This window comes from Ixodes scapularis, unplaced genomic scaffold (genome assembly GCF_016920785.2).
Source record: "Ixodes scapularis isolate PalLabHiFi unplaced genomic scaffold, ASM1692078v2 ptg001953l_1___fragment_1__unscaffolded, whole genome shotgun sequence".
Taxonomy (NCBI): Eukaryota; Metazoa; Arthropoda; class Arachnida; order Ixodida; family Ixodidae; genus Ixodes; species Ixodes scapularis.
This window is the reverse complement of record NW_024610218.1, coordinates 508,932-517,500: the sequence shown is the minus strand read 5'-3', so window position 1 is coordinate 517,500 and position 8,569 is coordinate 508,932. Positions and strand designations below refer to the sequence as shown.

Sequence of the window (8,569 nt, the reverse complement as noted above, 5' to 3'; positions counted from 1 at the left end):
TCTGGACAGGTGTTCACCTCACTCACAAGTGTGGGGACGTAATCCATCCACCAAGACCATGCCGGTGAACGAAAGCTGCACGTCGAAGGAAGGAAGGCTGGCTTTGACGCTGCAGAGCCAACGAAAACGAAACTGTGTGCCTCTCTCGAGTGTCCTTGCCTTCACGTTGCTTGCACATGGCGGAAGTGTGTTCGCTCCTCGAGTTTTCTTCTTTGTTGAACCATTAGGGACGCGTGTACTCGTCGGGACTTCGTCGCGACGGTCCAGCCACCCCTCGCGTTCGCTTCGCTCACGTAAACAAGCACAACGCCAGCGTACTTCCCCGATTCGCTAAAAACAACCATCCGACTCTCGCGTAGCATTGTCACTTGCGTATTTTGTGTCTTTTACCATCCAAACCAGATGGCGCTGCGCAGTTAACGGCTCGAAAACCGGAGCCTTGCTTTAGGTTCGTTAGATGACGCCACTATTCATTCATTTGTTTTTAATTTTTTTTTTGTTTTTACTTTTTGTTTAAATTAATTGATTTGATTTTACATTACGTCGTCTCGTCATATAAACAGCAAATATTTAAACAATTTAGGCGCGCCTCCGCATCTATTTGGGCGCCGACCACCTGGCGGCGCTACTTATTTTCCAAATTCTTTTTACAAAGTATGACGGCGTTTTCATCTATCTAGCGGTCTCCTACATTTTTTTTTTTTTATTATTATTATTTTTTTTTTTTGCTTTTGTTTTGCGTTGTTCCTGCGGAGTGATAGTTCTTGGTTTTTGGTGAGCTCGGACGCTTTCCAACGCGTTAAGATTCTGGAGTGCAAACTTGTAAGAAACCTTTCCAACCGTGAGTAGTATGCAGTCGGCGCTGCTTGCACGCGATGTATTTTCGACGCGTTTTGTCCGTCTTATTGCCCGCGTGCGTTGGCGTACCTGGTTTCTGAAAGTGTGCGCGTCTCCCACGTGCATCTTAAACCATGCGTGGTCATTGCATGTTTTCGCTTGAGGAGATATCCATTTCCACCAGTGAGTAGTGTTCATTCGCCGCCGCTTCATCGCGATGTGCTTTTGACGTCTTTTTGCTTCTCTGTGCCGCCCGCCCTCCGTGCTTTCCGAAGGTGAGCGCATGGTTTCGCTTTGCAGTGCGCGCTCTGCAGCGTGGTGTTGTGGCGTGGTTCCGGTGAAAGTGCCTGTGGGTGACCTCGCGTGCGTCCGTAATTCCCTGCCTTCAGCCTACTCAGCGTGGACGTCATTTCTGTCCTGTGACCTGCTGCTCAGTGCTCAGTGCTCAGTGCTGTGCTTGTGCAAGGCCTCTGGTGTGGGTGCCGTGTCCTACGTATCGCCCAACTAGGTTCTACTTGTGCCCCTTATTAATTCATTAATATGTGTCGTGTGTGTGTGTGCTCTTTGAGCAGTTTCCGTTCTTGTGCCGTCCGTCCAGTGAAAGGATTTTTTTATTTTTTTTTATTAAGTTACGGCGCTTGTTTTCGTGCAGCTCTACGTGGTCGTGTCCTCGTACGCAGTGGTGTGTTTGTGGAAAGTCTCTCGTTGTGTTGTGTTGTGCAGTGCAGTGCAGTGCAGTGCTGTGCGTGCGCCAAAGCCTCTGGATAAAAGAAAAAAAAAATATATATATATATATATATATATAAATACACATTTTTTTTTCTAATTTTTTTTAAAATTAATTTTACATGTGGTAAGTATGCATGACTTATACCATCCTTTGTATTGATTTATTTGGGTCGTGTCTTTTTTTTCCACATTATTAGCCTTCTTGTTCTCCTCCTCCTCCTCCTCCTCCTGCTTATCATTATTGTAGAAATGTTTTCCTTTTTCTTTTTTTCCTCTTTCTTTCTAAGCTTTTAGTTTCCACCAGAGTGTCGAACCGAATTTTTTATTGGTTTGCTTCGATTTGCGGGAGCACAAAAGTAATGTAGGACATTAAAATAGCACAACAAATAGAAGAACAAGAGGTATACAGGACAGGCGCTGATGTTGAACTAGTTTCATTCAGGAAAAGTGAACATGTATATACACACGACAGGCAAAGCAGCACATATTCTTAAGGGTAGAAGATATTTGAGCTGGGATGCTGGTGTCTCCCAGCACGATCAAACCATCCGGGGCTATTGCCGCCTTCTCGGCTGCCCTCGGCACTTATCGTGAATAAAAGCTATATATGTATGTTTACTTTTCCTGGATAAAACTAGTTGAAAGTGAGTGCCTGTCCTGTATACTCCTTGTCCTCGTCTTTTTTGCGCTATTTTATATATTTTACTAAGATGAACCAACAGCGTACCGTATTAAAAAGAAAAAGAAGAAGCTAAAGTGATATTATATTTACCTGGTGCTTCTTTTCGTAATAGGCACTATTTCAAGAGTGCAAACGGGTATCTTTCCATTCATTTTTAGGGTTCGCTTATTTTCAGGTGCCGAGAAATAAATTGCTTTATTTAAATTTGATGGAGCAGTAAATGACAAGCTACATACATATCTGTCTTTCCTTGTTTTTTTTTTTTTTTTGTTACATTTTAGCCTGAATTTAAAAGTTATCAGTCTGTTGGGTCGCCTAAAATACAGGTGATTGGCATTTGAGGTTTTTTTTCTTTACAACATAATGGTTGATTCAATTTAGCAAGTAAGCATCAATTGTGCTACTTTTTTTTTTCCTTCATCTTAAATAGAGCTAAGCAATCAACTCGACATGACGGCTACTTAATTTGTCGCTTTCTTACCGCCTGTTTTCCGAAACTGTGTGCTTTCTTTTCGTCGTCATCGACTTTGGGCTGCCGCTCCAAGTCCATAGAGCTTTTTTTTTTTCAGCTATCCCTGCCGTACACCCTTGTACTTCTATTCATCGTCAGACTAATAGACAGTTATATTTTCTTCCGTACAGTTCCAAGTTGGCGGGTCAGTTTCGGTTCGGCTGAAACTAACTCCTCGGTTCCGGTTTTTCGTTCGCTTCGGTTTTCGGTTCGACACTCTGGTCTTCACCGTGCATGGCACCCCCCCCCCCCTTCCTTCCTTCCTTCCTTCCCTCCCTCCCTCCCTCCCTCCCTCCCTCTCTCCCCTCTTCTCCTCCCTGCAAGAAAACAAACTGTCGTTTCGAAATGTTTTCTTACTTGAACTGTGAAGGTTTTCAAGTGCATTTCCTTTCCTCCTTTATTGAGGGCACAATTCTAGAGTGGAACTTCCCTTCTGACATTGCAATAAAGTTTCCTGCACAAGGAAGAAAAACCTGCCATTTGACCTCCCTTGTGTGTGCAAAGTGTCAATGTTCCTATATTATGCTTGAACATGGTCTTTTTGTCTTCCTATTTGTCGCAGAAATCATGTATGTGTATGTATGTATGTATATATATATATATATATATATACCAATATCGCACTTTATGGATTAATCTTGCACGACCTGTGAAAACCACGTATCTCTGGCTTTCCTCACGTTCGATTTTCGAGCAATTTCTGAAGCTAGCTTGGGAAGATTGATTTCGCTCGCACACAATTCGAGGCGCGAGGACGGGCATGTACGAACGCCTACGTAGTCGGGACGGTAAACAAAACTTACACAAATTAAATTTTGCGCAGATAATAAAAGAAAGAGCAACAAAAAAGTATGGGCGTCTTTCTTTACTAATTTTTTTTTCTTTTTTAGGATTGTAAGCGGACGGGCTTCTTAAACGATACCAAAAAGCGAGACACAATTTGACAAACGGGTCACGTCACAAGAAAGAAAATCCCACATCCTCAAGCGTGTAAAAAATGCACGCAATATCTACAGTACTGGAATTGGAAGCGCTACCAATCTCGCGTGCACTAGCCCAAATCGCGTTGCTCCCGCTCACGTCAAAGCGACACAGACCTCGTCGGAAAGGTACGCTTTCTGACGCGGTCAACCGGTAAAAACACTATATATTGTAAAATTCTGTACTTTGGACGTGATTAATTCCGACTGCTTTGCGGCTAACTAAGCGCGCGTTCCTTCCCGATGAAACGAAAGAGCGAGATTAGAAATAGAGGAAATAATTCCCGTGAAAAGAAAGAAATTCGTCTCTTATTGAGCTTGGCAGTAAAGCACGCGACATCTCCAGTATTCCGTTTGAAAGCGTTGTCCATGGCAAGTGCAGTAGTGTACAGTGTTCGGCTCTCGCCCAGTTGAAAGCGCCAGAAAGCCGGTGTCGCCTCGCGACACGGGTAACCGCTAGAAAACACGCACATTTTAAAGTCGCGTGTTTTGCACTTGATTCCTCGGAAGTACTTTGTGGGAGACGAAGCGGGCGTTCCATGCCAAGGACACGGAAGAGAGAGATTAGAAATAGAGCGAACAATTCGCGTGAAAAGAATAATATTTGTCTCCTATCAAACTTGCCAGAAAAGTAAGCGAGATTTCCAGTATTCCGTTTGAAAGCGCTGCCCGTCGCAAGTGCAGTAGTGTACAGTGTTCGGCTCTCGCCCAGTTGAAAGCGCCAGAAAGCCCGTGTCGCCTCGCGACACGGGTAACCGCTAGAAAACACGCACATTTTAAAGTCGCGTGTTTTGCACTTGATTCCTCGGAAGTACTTTGTGGGAGACGAAGCGGGCGTTCCATGCCAAGGACACGGAAGAGAGAGATTAGAAATAGAGCGAACAATTCGCGTGAAAAGAATAATATTTGTCTCCTATCAAACTTGCCAGAAAAGTAAGCGAGATTTCCAGTATTCCGTTTGAAAGCGCTGCCCGTCGCAAGTGCAGTAGTGTACAGTGTTCGGCTCTCGCCCAGTTGAAAGCGCCAGAAAGCCCGTGTCGCAAAGCGACACGGGTAACCGCTAGAAAACACGCATCTTTTTCTTTCGTTAATCCCGTGCTTCTCACTTCGTTCCTTGAGAGGACTTTGTCGGAAACTAAGTGGCGGGGCCTTCCAAACGAAACCAATGGTAGAAACAATGAAGTGAGCAAAGAAGAGTAGTGTAAAGAAAGAAAATTGCCTATTATGAAGCCTGCCGTAAACACGCGCGATACCGCGAGCATTCGGATTAAAAGCAGTGACAATCTCACTTACTATAGCGCTCATTGTTCGGCTCTGACACAATTCAAAACGCATGAAACGCCCCGTGTAAATATTGGTTTACTTTGTAATAACAAAGTCGATAAACTTTCTGTTGACCATGTTAACATGAACTGAAAGTCGAAAAGAAGTAATCAGAGTCAAGCAGGGGTCAGCACGTTTTTAATAAAAAGCGAGAAATAATTTTTTTTATAGGGGTAGGATGTATGTACGTATGTATGTATATATAGAGGCAGAGAGGAAAAAAAGAACATTTATATATATATATATACACACAAACATACATACATACATATATATATATATATATATATAAGGAGAGAGAGAGGGGAAAAAAATAAGAAAGAAAGAAGGACAAATAAATGATACTGAATAACGAGGAGCCACATAAGTGAGAGACAGTAAGTCAGTAAGTCAGTCAGTCAGTCACCAAAACTGATAACCACAAACTATGTACAGAATGCTCTTGAAGGATCTTCTTTATACTTATCGGTGCTATTATGTGGAGGTGGGGTCTGTCGAGCGTTCGATTGGTGCGAGCGGCGTCTGACGACGTCGCCGACGCCTTTCGTCGCCGTCTCGGTCGCTGCCTCCGCCGCATGGTCGTTACAGCAAGGTACCTGCGATCTCTGGCGTCTGCCGTTGGGGTCGGTTTTCGGGTGCACCTGTGTCTTGAAAACGAATGCGAGAGGAGGGTGTTTCGGAGCGTCCGCGCTAACCGAACGGTGTGAAATGACGAGTGCGTTCTGACCGAAGGCCGGGGTGCGTCCTCGCGGCCTCACGGGACCTGAAAGCTCGGCAACGCTGCGAAGGCGTCGTCAATGATTTTTTTGGCGTACGACTTTCTGTTGCTACGACGAGAAAGAAATTTATGCGCTTCTTGCCGCGTCGGTACCGACCTCGGTCGGGGATATTCCGGCTGCGCGCTCGAACGTGCTTCATTTCTTCTTGGATTTGGAAGTAATTCCTAAGCGTTGTGTGTGTTTGCGGTTCGTAAGGGGCGCCTGACGGTGGCCCCGCGTCCGCGCGTTGGTAGGGTTTTGGGCGACCCACCACGAAAAGATTACCTGGTTGATCCTGCCAGTAGTCATATGCTTGTCTCAAAGATTAAGCCATGCATGTCTAAGTACATGCCGAAACAAGGCGAAACCGCGAATGGCTCATTAAATCAGTTATGGTTCCTTAGATCGTTTCTTCCTACTTGGATAACTGTGGCAATTCTAGAGCTAATACATGCAGTGAGCCCGAAGCCCCTCGGGGCGACGGGTGCTTTTATTTGACCAAGATCAATCGGGCTTCGGTCCGTTTTGTGTGGTGACTCTGGATAACTTTGTGCTGATCGCACGGCCACGAGCCGGCTACGTTTCTTTCAAGTGTCTGCCTTATCAACTGTTGATGGTAGGTTATGCGCCTACCATGGTTGTTACGGGTAACGGAGAATCAGGGTTCGATTCCGGAGAGGGAGCCTGAGAAACGGCTACCACATCCAAGGAAGGCAGCAGGCGCGCAAATTACCCACTCCCGGCACGGGGAGGTAGTGACGAAAAATAACAATACGGGACTCTTTTGAGGCCCCGTAATTGAAATGAGTACACACTAAATCCTTTAACGAGGATCCATTGGAGGGCAAGTCTGGTGCCAGCAGCCGCGGTAATTCCAGCTCCAATAGCGTATACTAAAGTTGCTGCGGTTAAAAAGCTCGTAGTTGGATCTCAGTTACAGGCGGGAAGTGCGTGGACACCACGTTACGGCCCGTGCTGAACATCATGCCTGTCGTGGCTTGGTTCCCTTCATCAGGTGCCTTGCTGTGGCCGGCGCGTTTACTTTGAAAAAATTAGAGTGCTCAACGCAGGCGATTCGCCTGAATAACAGTGCATGGAATAATAGAACAAGATCCTGTTTCTGTTCTGTTGGTTTTTGGAATACAGGATAATGATTAAGAGGGACAGACGGGGGCATTCGTATTGCGGCGCTAGAGGTGAAATTCTTGGACCGTCGCAAGACGAACTACTGCGAAAGCATTTGCCAAGAATGTTTTCATTGATCAAGAACGAAAGTTAGAGGTTCGAAGGCGATCAGATACCGCCCTAGTTCTAACCATAAACGATGCCAACCAGCGATCCGCCTGAGTTACTCAAATGACTCGGCGGGCAGCTTCCGGGAAACCAAAGTATTTGGGTTCCGGGGGAAGTATGGTTGCAAAGCTGAAACTTAAAGGAATTGACGGAAGGGCACCACCAGGAGTGGAGCCTGCGGCTTAATTTGACTCAACACGGGAAAACTTACCCGGCCCGGACACTGGGAGGATTGACAGATTGAGAGCTCTTTCATGATTCGGTGGATGGTGGTGCATGGCCGTTCTTAGTTGGTGGAGCGATTTGTCTGGTTAATTCCGATAACGAACGAGACTCTAGCCTATTAAATAGGTGCGTGGTTCTCTGCACCTTGCACCCTTCTTAGATTGACAAGCGGCTCCTAGCCGCACGAAACAGAGCAATAACAGGTCTGTGATGCCCTTAGATGTCCGGGGCCGCACGCGCGCTACACTGAAGGAAGCAGCGTGTTTTTATTCCTGTCTGTAAAGACTGGGTAACCCGTGGAACCTCCTTCGTGATTGGGATAGGGGCTTGAAATTGTTCCCCTTGAACGAGGAATTCCCAGTAAGCGCGAGTCATAAGCTCGCGTTGATTACGTCCCTGCCCTTTGTACACACCGCCCGTCGCTACTACCGATTGAATGATTTAGTGAGGTCTTCGGACCGATACCCGGAGCGGCCTTTCGGTTGCGCCGGTGTGTTGGAAAGATGACCAAACTTGATCATTTAGAGGAAGTAAAAGTCGTAACAAGGTTTCCGTAGGTGAACCTGCGGAAGGATCATTACCGGATGTTATTTGGCATTGTTTTGTCTTCTTCCTCTTGTACGGGGAATGGACTCGATGTGCGAAGTTATCTGGCGCCGATCCCGACCAAGCTTGGATGCCGTCGGGACGGCACAAAAAAAAAAAAAAAAACAACTGTGGTTCGGATGTGCCTTTTTCGTTGGGTGGCCTCCGTTCCTTTCGATGATGCGCCCAGCGGGAGCCCTCTGCTGCCTCGATTGAGAGGAGATTTCAAGTGCACCGGGACAATCCGCGGGTTACAAAAGGCGCATCGCCCCCTTTTTCGTCTCTTCTCGAGGATCGCCCTTTTGTTTTGATTAACGAAGAGGCGTTTGAGAAGAGGCCTTTTTTGCGCTTTCGAGATGGCATGGGATGTGCCGGGCGCGAAAAAAAACAACTTGTGTTTTGTCGTACTGATTGAAAAATCCAAAAACATTGACACGACTCTAAGCTGTGGATCACTCGGTTCTCGGGTCGATGAAGAACGCATTTTCCACCGTCGGTAGGACGCCGCGACGGGCACGGGTAACCCTATCAAGAACGACTTTGAGTCCGGCCGCTGGAGGTGACCGGCGACGGCCCTTGTTTGGCTGTCGTGGGAGTTATACCTGGCCGGTAATCGAGTACGTCACCCTGCCCAGGCCTCATGGGC

At 46.4% G+C, this 8,569-nt stretch overlaps 1 non-coding gene across 1 annotated transcript; it reads left to right on the top strand.

Annotated features, from left to right (window-relative positions):
- The first annotated feature begins 6,102 nt into the window (after positions 1 to 6,102).
- LOC120844685 lies at positions 6,103 to 7,918 on the top strand. The gene has a single exon (XR_005716465.1). It is a non-coding gene; the product is annotated as a small subunit ribosomal RNA (ribosomal RNA).
- The last annotated feature ends 651 nt before the right edge of the window (positions 7,919 to 8,569 follow it).